The sequence below is a fragment of the Megalobrama amblycephala genome, linkage group LG21, assembly GCF_018812025.1.
Source record: "Megalobrama amblycephala isolate DHTTF-2021 linkage group LG21, ASM1881202v1, whole genome shotgun sequence".
NCBI lineage: Eukaryota > Metazoa > Chordata > Actinopteri > Cypriniformes > Xenocyprididae > Megalobrama > Megalobrama amblycephala.
The window spans coordinates 15,431,760-15,445,332 of NC_063064.1; the positions used below are offsets into that span (position 1 = coordinate 15,431,760).

A 13,573-nucleotide genomic window follows, 5' to 3' on the forward strand; every position below is an offset into this window, starting at 1 on the left:
CAAATGTGATTATTGTTTTTCAATGTTGGTCCACAAACCCGCGTGACTCCATCCGACCGAAGCATCGCTGCGGCAGCAGATGTACATTTTTTTTTCCTGAAATTTACTTTGCATACTTTCAGGTCTGTTGGCTGACACTGAGAACCCAATCTTTGTCAGTGATTACTGAAGACTCACCTCTGCTCCCTCGATTCTGTTCAGAGTTTCAGAGCTGCCACATTTTCCCAGCATGCTCATTCAATCATTCTCGACTCACTTCGGTCAATCACCCCTCGCGGTTCTATTGTACGGTTCACACGCGTTCGGTCTGGCTGTTTGTCAAAGATGAGGCACTTGCCCTGGGAGTCGCTGTATAGACAGACCTCTTTTTCATGTACATTTGACTCCATGGGGGGCAGTTTTTAAATTGCATGTTTTTGCTATTGAATTTATGCTGTTATAGAGCCTAAAATTGCCTCCATAATGGAGCGTTGGAAGCATCGCGCATGTGCGGGATATAATGGACTGCGTGACAAGCATATAGTCCACCTGCAGAGCTGCTAGGGCCACTGGAAAATAACACCTGCGCTGACCATTTCTGCATTCGTTCAGAGATTAAAAGAAGGAGAGAGATCACAAAGGAGGGAAAAAAGCCTTGCAGAGTCTGCGCTTAAAGGGCAGTCCTGTCCTAAACTCGAGCTGTATATGTTTTGCACTCAAAGCACACTCGCCCACAATGCTTTGTGGAAACAAGACGTGGCACTGGGTTCGGTTTTTCTGTTTACTCTGCACTTTGCACGAGAATAGGATATGTGCAGGCCAGCAGGGTCTGTATTTCCAGGCCAGCACATTTTACTTTCTTTGCCAGTGATCTTTTGTCAGATGGTAAGCTGGTACATATAGTGCGTTGCCCTTCAAGATTTCTGCAAATGCACCATAATGGATAATAATAATATGGCTCATGCAAGCACTTTGAATAGCTGTAAAAGGATGTGAAAACTCTCTGCGGACCAGCGAACTTCTTTATTTTAGTATTTAATGTTTTTTTTACTGTGTTTGTGTGGTGTTAGTGTAAACGAAAGAAAGGGCCATATGGTTGAAGCGATGTAGAAAGATGTTGACGACATCATCCTGACAACAGTAATGGTGATGGTCACTGTTTAGACAGCAGACATTATTCCTCCGGCTGCTTTACATGAATGCGTTCGCACAAACACGCGCACACTCTCCCCTCCTGTCGAGAGCCATGAGTGTAACTCAAAGTGGCTAGACCTGAGGTGCAGACACACATGCCTCACAAACATATGCAAAACTACAGGTATAATTGAGTATATACTATGTACTGTAGACGTATATATATACGGCTGTATGTACTATATGTGCACACAGGCCCGGCCTTTAAATTTGTAAGGCCCAAATTTAGGTAATGAAAATGAAACATTTTATTCTAGCTTCATGTATTCTTTTTTATCAACATTTGAATGTGGGTAAGTTTCATAAAAAAGCAGCATTTTGAGCAAAAAGCTGAGAAAATCACGTTTCTGTCAAAGACTACATCTAGATTGGATTCAGAACAATGATCAAAACAACATAGATGCTGTTTAATTTTGGTGATCACATTATTTTGCATATGCATATGATTACATATGATATCCCTTGTTTCTGCATCTTCTTCGCATGTATATTGATTAGGAGATTTAGTAGTCTTTAAGAAGATGTGTAATAGTGTCACCTATCATATAACAATGAAAACACTGAAAGCCGGAAAATTCTGTTTGGCAGGGAAGCGTTTTCTGATAAATATTGAAAAATTCCATGTTTGGCCAGGAAAGAGTTAATAAACAGAAATTTGATCAGAAAATTAAAATGGTTTTGGACAAATGAAAATAGTAATGGCAAAGCAGAGGAGAAAATAATATAAATTAAAAAATATTAATTTATTAATTATTATAAATTATCAATTATAAATACATTAAATAAGGCGTATATTATTTTATTTATTTTTTTAAAGAAATTAATACTTTATTCAGCAAGGACACATTAAATTGGTGGAAAGTGACAGTAAAGATATTTTTAATGTAACAAAAAAAAAAAAAAAATACTATTTTAAATAAATGCTGTTCTTTTGAACTTTCCATTCATCAAATAATCCTGAAAAAATGTATCATGACTTTCAACATTGATAATAATAAGAAATTTTTATATTAGAGTTTAGCGTATTAAAATGATTTCTGAATAATGAAGTAATGTGCCATTTAAAGTTTATTTAAAATATATTAAAATAGAAAACTGTAATTTTGTTATGTATTTTTTAACTGTATTTTTAATCAAATAAATGCAGTCTTGGTGAGCATAAAAGTCTTCTTTCAAAAACATCAAAAAATCTTACTGATCTCAGACTTTTTTGAATGGTGGTGTGGATTAAATAGCCTATATACTGTACATGGAAACACAACATTAAAAATATAACATCATAATTAAAATATAAATTTCCAGTTTTTAATATATTCTCATAATAATAATTTAATAAATCACAGTACACTTTTATTCTGAGCTCTTTATTGTTGTAGTTTACATCTGATCAGCACATGCTCTCTTTTGGTATGGTTTACTTGAAGAGTTTTCACATCCAGCATTATGATTTAGTCATTTATTCTAGACTGTCTAACATGTCTTCCAAGGCCGTAGCTGACTCCTGTATCACCTATAGGACATGCTGGCTCTGCATACACACAAACACTCAACAAGTCAATACTTTATATAGGTGTTTTTGCTGAATGTTGGGCTCATTCTCTCTGTCTCTCTCCTCACTGCCCCCTCCATTTTTCGCCATGGATACCGGTTGATGGCTTAAACTAAAGGAATGAAAGCAGCAAAGGAGGCGAGCGTAAGAGAGAGCAATGAAGATGAAAGAGTGAATGAAGGAGAACTCTGTGTCCTTGGCCTTTGTGTGGGACTGGACTGCACTCGGTGGTTTTGATGACAGAATGAACAACTTTACAACTGTCAGCTTCTGCGTACCTCTTCACTCATTTTTATTTATTTTTTTCGTCTATATCTTCTTTTTTTTTGTTTCAGTTCGTCCTTTTCACTACCATTACTCTTATATTTTGGGACTATGGGAATATTTTGGTTTGTTTGGGTCAGTTATAAACGCACTGATTATGTTGCTAAAATGGGCATATGCTTTTGTTTATTTTTGGGTTGCTAGGCCTGTGTATAGAGGAAAATGTAAAGGTTTTTATTTGTCAAAAGTGTTTGGATCAATTTAAAGCATCCTTGCTGAATTAAATAATTTCTTTAAAAAAAAAGTTACTGACCCCAACCTAGGGGTGTCGCAATATACCGGTATTGATGATAACCGTGATATTCAAAGCATGAAATATCGATATCGTGTTAATTTAGGGTGTGACGATATACCGGTATTGACAATAACCACAATATTTAAAATGAATAGGACGCTTATGATTTCATGACATGTAAATACTCCAGCGCCAGTACCTGGTTGAGCTCTCAGATGGCAGTATTGCACCTTAACGCTGACATCTGTCAAACAAGAAGACGCAGTGCGCAGCGGGTATGCATCGACGTCACTTTGATTGCCCCCTGGTGGCGCAGTACAGGTCATAAACGCGCTCCTCTGAATGCAGTCGAATGAGACTTGAGTGAAAACAAAAGAATTCTGCTTGCAAATAAAACTTTCTGAAAGATGGTTTTGGTCATTTAAGGTAGCTGTTATCACGCTGATATGTATTCAATTGTTCGTTTTTGTGAAATTTAGATTTTAGCTAGTAATTTGATGCTATAAAAACGTAATTCGCAGTTGATTGACAGCTTGTCTAAAGGACTGTCGGAGCTTCGAGGGGAGATTGAAGATGTATAACTAACTATTACATTGTTGATTTCTTTGTTCAAATAAACCTAATCCAGTTGTTCAGCATTGACATGTACTAACCGACCTACAGGAGTCGTGTTTCCTGTAACATTTATATGTGGGCGTTATAAGCTAATTAATAAATGTTATTTAAGACGCCGGGGAACCATACGGGAATAAAGCAGGTGATCGTTATCTGGCTGTGACTTATATTTTATGGGTATAACTACAATATCAGGACAAAACTAAGGTTTAAATCTGCTTAAAATGGCAGGACCGTTTCTGACGATTTAGAGTTGTTTCAATGTTATATTCGATTTTATCTACTGAATTGTCCAAAAATATTATTGCCCTAGAAACATATATAGCCTATTATTAGTATGGGTTGAATTTTGACATTGTGTATGTTTATTTAAAATACATGAATGATGACGCAGTCGTCTGGGCGGAAGTTTGATACCGCGACTCCGCCTCCGGCTCCACTGACGATATAAGATGGAAAATATTTAATTGATGACGTGTCAGCTCCATAGACAGTAAATATATAACAAGCGACCCCATTGGAACTCAATTAAGACAAGTGAAGCCCATAGCGATTTTAGCACTTCCGTTTCAACGCGCAATCCAAACTAAGCTTGATGACGTCAGCAACCTGTCTGACAGATGTAAATCTTCTAGTAGCTGTGCGTGCAAACTGCCATCGTTAATCTTGCAGAGACGGCGAGCTTGAGCGGGGAGTTCTTTGGCGTGAGTGAGCAGGAGTAAGTATTCTGATTAATTATTTTGTATAGTATTTTAAAATGTAACGCCAGTACACCATATTAAGTTAATGCTTACTATTGCCTGTTGCTTCTCCTCCTAGTCTGTACGGTAATTTCTCTACTGTGCGACAGAGAGTCGAGTGGTTATGATGTCAATCGTTAGCCTATTTTGTACAAAAACTGTTTCTACGGGCCATAATGTAACATAGAAGGCTAATGGAGCCCGTTTATACATTATCGTGTATCTTTAGAAATAAATAATGGACAAATGGAGTCTTTAAACGCCTCGACAGTTCATTCGCTGTCAAAGTGACGCCAATGCAATGCAATGGGATGCTAACGCAAGTCTTTCTGCCACAAGATGGCGGCACGCGGCCGACTTCAACTTCCGGTCGACTTCCTTGGGCACTGGTCAGCTCCCATTCGTCGGCCCATTTTGGACTTCACGTGCATTACAATGGAAGGAAGCAGCGTCGCGTGACGTGTCGTCCATCTTTTTTTACAGTCTATGTTCCGAACGGGAGAGTGAGAGGCTCAGTCCACACCCGAAAAAAGTAAAGTAAGCTCGACAGTATGGGAGTTTTTCGGCTCCTTAGACAGCCCAATCCACAGGCATTTGCCTAGCTACAGTCAGTACGAAGGGTGGCAACACCACCAACCTCTTACCCACCTCCGAGTCCATCACCCTGCAGATTACACCATTTTACAGAGAATAAGTTGCGATTATTTTACTAGTCATGAAATGGGAAAAGTTATATTAACCTGTTAACAGTGATTTTGTGTTCATATATTTAAATAAAGCGTGATTCTTTTAATAAGTAGCCTTTCTTTACTCGTCTTATTCAGCGTGATGTAGTTATGCATGCAGTTATATGCCCTCAAAATTAGAGATACATAGGTATGTTTTGCCCCGACGATTTTTTTGTCATATTATATTATAAGATGTAGTTGTTTTACAATATCACACGAGCAAGAGTGCCGTTTTTCCCAAATCAGCACAAATGCAATGTTCCTTCAACTTATTGTTAAATGAACAATGTGAGTTACATTTTAGACACATTATTGTAAATATTGTTTTTTCCTTTATTTCGCCCACGAAAATTTCAAAATGATGAACAGCAGAACAGAGTCTTTTTTTGTTATTCTGACTGAATCATAGACAGTAAAAGAATCCGCGTTTAGAACGAATGAATTCTGAATGAATGAATGAATGAATCAGTTCCTGAATGAATCAGTCATTTGAACAAATCGGTTGACTCACTCACTCATTAAGACAGTGACTTGCTGCCACCTACTGGCAGTTTAGTTTAGTTTCATATTTAAGGGACATTTTAATTAAAAAGTTAAAATTAGAAAAAAAATCTAAATATTTAAATATTGAATTAAATTTATTTAGACAAATTGTAAATGCTGTGTAAATATATTAATGCCACTTCTCATTCTGTGTCACCTCTGTATTGCAAAGATGGATTTTGTTGATAATGATTTAATTTGATTGGTAACAGCCATAATGTATAGGCTAGTATTAATTTTTATTTCTTCAGGTCTTAAAAAGCTTAAAAATTTGACTTTAAAAAATGTGCAGCAACCCTGAAAGAGAAAAACTAAATAAAGAAAGAAAAACTTATTTAGACTGATACAAATTTAGACGCGATATATCGACATTGTGAATTTTTTTGGCCACAATAACCGTGGTGTGAAATATCTAATATCATGACAGCCCTACCCAAACCTTTTGAAGGATAGCTCCATAAGAAGCATTGCCAATATGGCCGCCGAGTGGCTTGCCTTGACTTTGCGATGTTTCACCTCAATCACCTCCACTGCAAATTCTTTCTGTCCATTTCTCTTCTTTGTTTCTCTCTCATTCTTTCCACCCCCTCACTCTCTCGCAGTTTAATTGCCGCTACCTGAGGTAGGCCTAGGTGTAATTGTTATAGTAGAAAGTGCCTTGGTCGGCTGGTTTTAAAGCCTTTTATCTGTAATCTCCCGATTGATTATGCTTTTTTCTGCCAGCAGAGCAAATTGTTCAAACCCATCAGGTGCACGGCAGGGAAAAAAAAAAACAGCGAAAGAGGAGCTTCAGCTGTGCAACAGCCAAATCACAGAGCACATCGGCTAGAACATCAAATTCAGTGACAGACAACACAATGCTGCTTTTTAGTTTACACACACAGACAAATGAAACACAGATGTCTTCCTTGATTTCTCAAAAAATGGAAAAAGGGGGAAGATTAAAAAGTGTGTAATCTGTAATTTAGAAAAAAAAAAAAAACAAATAAGGAAATGATTTTTAAAGTCTAACTGTTGGCATGTAATATATCAAAACATTATTTTGGCTGCAATGAATTGCAGTGAACGATTTCTACACCATTATTGCAATTCTGCAGGCAGCTTCACAGTCCACACAGCTTGATCAATATCTTATTCAGCGCGGTTGTATTTTTAATACAATACAGTAATGAATGCCCCCACCCAGGGGACTTGGCGTAGCCTCTTATTCTGCATATCTGTCTCAAATGGGCCCTCCTGTTAGCCTGTCATAATGTTAAAAAAAATGCCATGGTAGGAAATGCATTAGTCTTGAGTATTAGATTTTAATACAGCGCTAAGGAGCGAATAAGAGGAACTTAATAGCTGAGGTTAATGTGGGTGTGATCCAAAACCAGTTGACAGAAATGAAGACAGATAACTAGAAATATACAGTTCATACTTAGTATGCTGGGTAAAATCCCACCCCTCCATTGGGTTTTCGCTCTTTCCTTCCGTTTCTATCTCTCTCTCTCTCTCTCTCTCTCTCTCTCTCTCTCGCCATCTTCCCAGGAGAGCTATATCTGTCCTGCTAATAGGTCCGCCATTGGAGTGGCTCTCTAGTAGTCATGCAGTGAGGTGAAACGTCCAATTTGGCTGCCTCTGGTGGGAGCACTGTCCAGACTTTTACCATCATGTTAGCATTGTGGGATAGAGATGCTGGTTGTAGATTGGCAATGATATGACAGGTGTTGCCTCTGCAATTAGGGTTGGTTTTAGTGTGTGTAAGTGTGTGTGGGTCAGGTTTTGCCAAAATTGTGAGGACCAAATGATCCCACAAGGATGGTAAAACCTGAATTCGCCTGGATTGTGGGGAGGAAAAATGCATAAAATGTATACTAAATAATGTAAAAGGGGGGTTTAGATTGCAAAAAATGGTTTCAATATTTTGGATACATTTTTCATGTAGTTTATTGACGATTGTGTCGTTCAAACACGTGATGTAGGCTGTCTTTTTTGTGAGTTTAATGAATATGTAATTTGTGATGTGGATATAAACATGAAAAATAAAGACCAATGTCAGTGCAAATGGATTAAATGGCACCGGATTTATAGCACAGGATTTATTAATCCTAAAAGTAATTTCAGAAACGGTGACAGTGTGAACAAATTATTATGAATTAATACAGCAGGTATTACTGTGATTGGTGTTGTGCACTCTGCTGTTTTGGCAGAATTGAGAAAACATGGTGTGGCCAGTATTTTATTTTATTTTATTTTATTTTAATATTATATATTTAAATATGAATTTAAAATTTATTTATTTATTTTCAAATAAGTAATTACATAAAATTATCAGTGCTTCCCACAGGTTTGAAATATACTTGCAGTGGTAGCCGGGCGAAAAATCCTCCTATTACCCACGGCACAAAAATGGTCTACTACATGTGACAAACAAATAATGTGTGATTTTTAACAGTATTTTTATTTATTGACATTAATTTTAATTACATAGCATACTATTACATTTAATTACATACTAATATTATGCATTATTATGCATTATGAATTATGCAAAATTACAGCATTTAAATGTTTATCCTTTTCCTATGTTCTCCTTGCTGTCATATAGTTTCTCTCTCAGTGAATGGGACACAGATTTTACTAATAAAATTTATAAAATGAATAATATATGTGTCAAATAATGTCTTTTCTTCCTGTGAGGGAGACTACAATAATTTACTATGAATTAAATGGAAATCAAATTAAATACAATTTATTGTGTAACCAAAATACCAATAATGCCCAAAAGAAAAAGAAAAAAACTTTTAATTATTTTGACTTTTGACTACTTGACTTTTAATTATAAACAAGCCCGAAATATACCGGGACTCTTATTTTGAAATGTCTGTACTTTTGCAGGCTGATCCTTCAGATTCTTACAACCGTATAAAACATTTTATATAAAGGCCATTTTATACATGAACGTAGACATTGTAATAATTCATCATCTTGAGTTCATTAGCAATCGCTTGGCATAAATCTGCGCTTTTCACTGACTGAAAATCACTTTGAAGCAGTCTGAACATAGAGCCTGAAGCGCTTTTGCGCGAGCTTGTAGAACGCGCAACAGCGCCGCCTTGTGTCTTTGCAAAATGCAGCGCCCGTGGGAATGTCAGCGGGAGTAAACAGTTCTGATGCACACATAACGAGCAGGTACGAAACAACTAGCTATTCGATCGCGGATGGTTTCATTATCTTGCGCTGATATAAAAGTATAAGAGGATAAAAATAATAAAAGCAAAAATGTGTCTCCAAATATACTTGGGCGGCCGTTATTATACGTGGCCGGCCCGCCCAAGTAAAGTCTAGGTGTGGGAAGCACTGATTATGCAACACACAATATGTTTGATACATTTCACAAGCAAATTAACACCCTTTATTTGGGATCTTAATAAATTTTATTTTATTTTCAAATAAGGAATTAAATTTATGTAACACACAATATGTTTGATACATTTCACAAGCAAATTAACACCCTTTATTTGGGATTTTAGTAAATCGGGGCCAGTAAGTATAAAATTCTTTGTATAGCTTCTCAGTATAGTATGACAGAGTCTATTTTAGTTAATTAGTTTGACACTCTGAGTATTTAGGGAACTGCCTTTTTAACGATTTTAAAGAGTCACACATTACCTCACATTATTTGCCAACAGCTGTTGCCAGCCTCTGGATCACAGAACTTGCTGCTTTCCGAGAGCACCAGTGTGTGTGTGTGTGTGTGTGTGTGTGTGTGAGTGAGTATTTGTACCCATCTGCATGTGTTTGTTTGCACTGCTTTTGAGTTCCAATTAAAAGCATCAGTCCTTTTGGCATCATAAGCTCCTTAAGGAAATAATCTCATATATATAAGGACAGGAGGCATGGCAGATGGTGTGATAGAGGGTTACCACCAGTGAACTGTCACTTAGGAACGCAGATTTATAGTTTGTGATTCAACACATACTTTAATTTAGCTTTCATACAAATGGAAGTCCTTCCCCTTCCTCTGTACTATGTTGTTCTTATGATAAAAAGACTTAAGACAATGACACTTGTCACTGAAGCACACTGGTAAATACATTTCACAGAGTCACAGCTGCGCTAGAGCTGCACATCTGCTCTGCTGTAAGCCTGAGCTCCACATCCAAACTAGAAAAACAGTGGTAAACTGCATTACAGCTATAAGTTTGTTCAGCAGGGCGCAGATTCAGGAGCTAAAATAAATGTGTAGTTCTTAGGTCCTGCAGTGAGGTGGACAGGGAAGGAAAAGACACTATTTAAAGAGACTGATGGATGAACAGCTTTTGGTTTTTACCTTGGAGCTAACACCTGTTCATGCGGTGGTCCAGGCTGACAGCTTTGGGCTTGACGGCTCTCAGCCATGTGGACTGACATTCAAAACAATTAATAAGCCAAATTTGATCACACACAAATACATTTTTCTATCACTGTGACTTCCGTCCTCTAACTTTATCCCTTAAACCCAACTTCCACAGAATTTAAAAAAAAAGTTAATTAAGCAGTTTTCTTCGTCAGGCTTTTTGGCTGATCCCTCTGTGTAGGTAATTTCAGGTTTTACTATCCTTTAGGGCACATTTGGTCCTCAGAACCTGACCCACACACACACACACACACACACCAGAATTATTTCAGCTTCCCTGGAGTTGAAAGCTGGCCTATTTTCTTTGCTAATTTTGAATTTGGTCAAACATCCAGTGTTATGTTTGTGAATTCGATCTCAGGAGATTGTGAAACACATTTTCCTGTCGTTACACTTAAAGTTTCATGCATACATTTCATAGTTTGACACATTTGTGTAATTTATGAAATAATGCAATAAGCCACAAGATGTTGTGTGTTAAAGGGTCAAGAATTGCTTTCTGATGTGCACTTATAATGTTAACCCTTAAATGCATACCTCGGGTCTTTAGTGACCCGGGACGTCATTCACTACCGTCCTCCTCTTTCATTTTTTAAAGTTAGACACCAACCTTCTTGGTATTCCTTAATTAATTCATTATAAAGAATATTACAAGAAAAAAATCATAAAATTATAAAAGAATGCCTATTTTTGTATTCATTTTTTGTAAAAATTGTATAGGGTCGCAAATGACCCGAGGTGTGTATGAGTGTACGTTTATTTTTTCTGTACAACAATGTCTGAATCTTAGATGACGGAATAAGTGCAATTCACCTTTATTCCACAAGGTGGCAATGTCTGATACACAATGCTGAAGTGACGACTCCTTCAGACAGAAAACAAAATAATAAGAAAAACATGAAATGGCTTAGCAATTTACTGCAGAGCAAGTACTGAACGCAATCAAATATGACTGTATCTGTCATCTGGTGAAGCTGTTAGCGACCTAATATTGATTTTGAAGATGTTGAAAATTATATAGTTTTGAGAATACGTTTGAGATAGCGAATGGGCTCATATTCATGACCTCAAACATAAAACTAGCCCATTATTTGCTGAATTTACTGGGAAATGAGCTCTGACGAGGATAGTGGTGATGGCATAAAACATCTGCTCAAACTGAACCCTTTCAAGCTCCAAAAGGTAACAAAATACGATTTATTTTATTCTTCTGTAATTGTTACTCTAATATCAGAGGAGTTTTATAATATCGCGACAGGTAGAGATCCTTCCGTGTTAGATATAGATCCGGGTCGATAAAGACCCGAATATGTAAGAATGATTGGCGAAACAGTCATGCATTTAAGGGTTAATAGGGTTTTTACAACATGATCTGTCATAATTAAGAAATGGTTCAGTGTTATTTTAATATGAATATTCTATTATAGTTATTGCACATTTTTAAATAGATTTTATTTTATATTTTCTGTTTTCATTTTAAGTTTTAGTCATTTTTTGTGTGTTTTGTGTTTGTTTTATTTGTTGTTTTTTTTTTTTTTTTTTTTTTTAAATACATCTGTTTGGTTTTTTAAGATTTAGTTTTGGGTTTAGTTTAGTTTATTTAGTTTAGTTTTTTAGTACTTCAGCTTAAAGGGTTAGTTCAACCAAAAATGAAATTTCTGTCATTAAGTATTACCCTCACCCTCATGTCGTTGCAAACCTTAAGACCTTTGTTTGTCTTCGGAACACAAATTAAGATATTTTTGATGAAATAGGCAGCAACGACATTGCACCTTTTGAGGTCCAGAAAGGTACTAAAGACATTTATAAACTAGTCAATGTGACTACAGTGCTTCAACCTTAAAGGATTAGTCCACTTTCAAATAAAAATTTCCTGATAATTTACTCATCCCCGTTATCCAAGAAGTCCATCTCCTTCTTTCTTCAGTCAAAAAGAAATTAAGTTTTTTGACATTCCAGGATTATTCTTCTTATAATGGACTTCAATGGCCCCAAATGGTTGAAGGTCAAAATTACAGTTTCAGGGCTTTAAACGATACCAGATGAGGAATAAGGGTCTTTTCTAGCGAAACGATCAGTCATTTTCTAAAAAAAATACATGGACGTACATATAATATATATATGTTTTAACCATAGACGCTCGTCTTGAACTAGCTCTCTTCTTCTTCTCTATTAGAATTCCAGCAGTGTAGATGCTGCTAAGTGTATTACTGCCCTTCACAGGTCAAAGTTTGAATTAAATTGTCAACCAAAATATGTTTGCAGTAGGGATGTAACGATGCATCCGGAACCGGTTGAAAATCGATTAAAACGTGACGATTCAAGTCGACTGAGATGTTAAATGAATCACGATACATTTGGGGGTGTGGGGTTGTATGAATGTATAGCTGAGGGAAACTGACTGTGTTCAGAAAAGTTTAGATGGTGTTTTCTTTTCATCTTACTTCCGTATGATGCATTTTAATGTAGTTTCAGCATACTGTATGTGCTTTATTTATAGCGGTAACCATGGAAGCACTATATTGCTGCTGTTCCATAAGCGCCACCTGCTGTCAAGACAGTGAATTTGCATTATCATGCAGCCTGTCTACTGTTATGAAGATTTATGTAGCATAATTTCACAAAGAAATATGCAGCATTTTGTTAGAGAAATAATAAAAAGACACTTTCTCATTTAAATCTCATTTTGTTAAAAAAAAATCGTGAGAAAATCGAATCGTGATCAATCAAAGTATCGTGAATCATATCAAATCGTGAGTTGAGTGAATCATTACATCCCTAGTTTGCAGAGATTTAGGAAACATGCTAAATTCACATACTTCTTTCTCTGAAAAACAATGCTACAGCCAGTTATTTTACTTCGAAATGTGTGTTCCATGTCAGAATGTCTGTTTTTGTTTTGGTCTGTGTGATCCTGCCCACTTCCAATTTACCCAATAGTATTTTGACAACCCAGGTTGTCATTTGGTGGAAAACACAGTCTATTGTTTTAGGCTCGTCAAGGCTCGTCACCTTTATTTGTCATTTGCTCTCATTCCTGTTGCTTGTCCTCAGTCTGGCAACCAGTGTGAGCGTCAAATCTGAGGAGGACTCTAATTTTTTAAATTTGGACTGGAGTACCCATTTTAACCACTAGTTATCAATATTACACACTGCACCTTTAAAGTAAAGGAAAATGAGAAGTGTTGCCTTGGCAACTAGCTGAATAAAAGTTGTTTTATGTTTTATTTTATTTCAATTGATATTTATATTATTTCAAGTAAAGAAAATGTTTTGTTTTTTTAT

The 13,573-nt window shown here is 36.4% G+C and overlaps 1 protein-coding gene across 1 annotated transcript in view; it reads left to right on the plus strand.

Moving 5' to 3' along the window:
- Positions 1-13,573, plus strand: part of cdh4 (cadherin 4, type 1, R-cadherin (retinal)) — a 299,485-nt gene that overhangs the window by 120,265 nt on the left and 165,647 nt on the right. The window lies entirely within an intron of this gene.